Genomic DNA, 2,500 nt, shown 5'->3' with positions numbered 1-2,500 from the left:
CATCGCCGGCGCAAGGCCATGCGATTCGAAAAGTTATCATGAATCACCAAGAAAACGAGCCGAAACTCGCATTGGTTTTTAATCTAATAAATACATCCCTTCCAGAAGTCGGGATTTTTCGCATGTATTAGCTCTAGAATTACCACAGGTATCCATGTAGTAAAGTACAATCAAATAAACGATAACTGATTTAATGAGCCATTCGCAGTTTCACAGTACAAGTGCTTATACTTAGACATGCATGGCTTAATCTTTGAGACAAGCATATGACTACTGGCAGGATCAACCAGGTAACTACGGTCGTGAAATAGCAAGCAGCTACATTCACTTAAACACACTACAACCTGCAATACGTAACGTGTTGCAGGCGCAGGCGTTCGTATCTACAATCGTCAACGTAAAAATCGTAGCCAATTCTTTAGAAATAGCTGCAATTCATACGCTTCAGAGTGTTTGCCCTTCTACCGTTCCTTCTCAGTAACCCAGGATCAGTTGAACAGCATCTGCCAACATCACAAGAGCCACCAATGAGAAAGATATCACTATCTTTAGAGACTACAAACTACTACTTGACTAGCAGTTAGCCCGTGCACACACATAAGTAATGTCCTGCAAGAACAAAATTTGACTTGCATTTCATTGCTTGAGCCAGAGCCGTATTACCGTAAGAACTGAATGACAACTCAACAGTCTTTACAGCAACACAAATAAACTCTGATACCAACGCATAAGAGATTGTGTCACAAAGAAACAATAACAACCAAACTCTAGTCGAGTTCACTCATTTCTCATTGCTTCTCTGTTCTACCCTCTCTACATTATATAGCACGTTTTTCCAGTTTCTGACACTAAAGTGGGGACTTAGGAAAAAAAATCGATTTTTTTTAAAGTTAACCGGAATGTGCCGTAACGCATGCGCGTTTGTTACTGATAGGCCCAGCAACATTCCGAACATATTTTTATGACGGTTAAGCCTCATGGGACCTGAAAATAACAAAATACGGCATAACACATAAACGGCTTGAGAAATTGAAGAAGTGAGAGGGTACGCCACACCACCAAAATTTTTTTTTTAAAAAAAAGACCCACAACCGTATCCAAAGCAGTAGCATTACCCCTAGGCCCCAGCCTAGGCTTTACCTTAACCCTGAACATAGCCCTAGTCCGTAATTCTTGCTGTAATCCATACACTTGTAATCTATACATACAGTTGTAATCGATACAGTTGTAATCCATACACCTTTAATCCATACACTTTTAATCCATACATCTGTGTCTCCAAATATTAAACCGAGGTGATAAAGATGAATGGTACAGCACGCACGCATCACCTTTTTTAAAAAAAAAGTTCAGGTAAGCACAAGATAACTGGTACTCCACGGTACAAAGCAGTTGGTTAAAAAAAGGACTTGTCACAAAGTGACAAATCTGTCGAACAGAGGCTTAATCTCAGAAGATCGTAGCACAAAGGCTACTCTACTTTTTACAATACCACGTTCTTGTTTAAGTCGTCTGCATAGGATTTATCTCTGGAAATTTTAGATTTTGATAGTTGCAGCACCTCGACGGTTTTTCTCCGACTCAGTGCATTGGGACTTAGGAACGACAGAAGCCGTTCTATTCTTGTTCGCCTAAGATTATCCAGAGGTAATTATCATTGCTTTCTAGCACGGATTCTGACTTAGAGGCGTTCAGTCATAATCCAACAGATGGTAGCTTCGCACCATTGCTTTTTCAAGCAAGTGCAAATGCCAATTGTCTGAATCTGCGGTTCCTCTCGTACTGAGCAGAATTACTATTGCAACAACACTTCATCAGTAGGGTAAAACTAACCTGTCTCACGACGGTCTAAACCCAGCTCACGTTCCCTATTAGTGGGTGAACAATCCAACACTTGGTGAATTCTGCTTCACAATGATAGGAAGAGCCGACATCGAAGGATCAAAAAGCAACGTCGCTATGAACGCTTGGCTGCCACAAGCCAGTTATTACTTAAGACTTCACCGTTTCACACATACGTATCTGATAATACTCTCTTATTAAACATAATGTCATCATTTTACTTATATAATAGTAATAACTTTTGTGAAACATTTAAAAGTAGATGCAGATATTTGTCAGTGGATAGGCCATTTAGTAAGAAGAAAAATTGCCTGTAGAACCTTGGTGCTGGAAAGCCTCGTTCTCATGTTATTAACAGTTTAATGTTTTTGACAATAGAAACCGTCCAGTGTGTTTTGTATAGGACGGTTCTTACATGCATTTTTTGACAATTTTTTCTCAGTAACTACAACGTTTTAACGAAATCATAAAAAGCAAACTTATAAACAAAGGCATTTTAAGAAAAATGGCGGAATATTTTTGTGTGACTTTGGCTAGAACCAGACTTATGACGTCACAAAGTGCACGGTCAAACCTTCATAAATTCTAAAATTTCAAAAAATTTTAACTGCTGACGTCAGCATTTTTATAAAAAACGGACAAGAATTTCATGGTAGCA

General features: G+C 39.0%; 1 non-coding gene and 1 pseudogene across 1 annotated transcript in view; both read right to left on the bottom strand.

Moving 5' to 3' along the window:
- Positions 1-293, bottom strand: part of LOC130662690 (small subunit ribosomal RNA) — a 1,802-nt gene extending 1,509 nt beyond the window's left edge. Inside the window, exon 1 of the ribosomal RNA XR_008989078.1 lies at positions 1-293. This exon is cut by the window's left edge and continues 1,509 nt beyond it. This is a non-coding gene — a ribosomal RNA (small subunit ribosomal RNA).
- A 1,129-nt stretch (positions 294-1,422) lies between these two features.
- The window catches only part of LOC130620190 (large subunit ribosomal RNA), a 7,090-nt pseudogene continuing 6,012 nt past the window's right edge, over positions 1,423-2,500 (bottom strand).

Source organism: Hydractinia symbiolongicarpus, chromosome 1 (assembly GCF_029227915.1).
Source record: "Hydractinia symbiolongicarpus strain clone_291-10 chromosome 1, HSymV2.1, whole genome shotgun sequence".
NCBI classification, from domain to species: Eukaryota; Metazoa; Cnidaria; class Hydrozoa; order Anthoathecata; family Hydractiniidae; genus Hydractinia; species Hydractinia symbiolongicarpus.
This window is presented reverse-complemented; position numbering and strand designations above follow the sequence as displayed.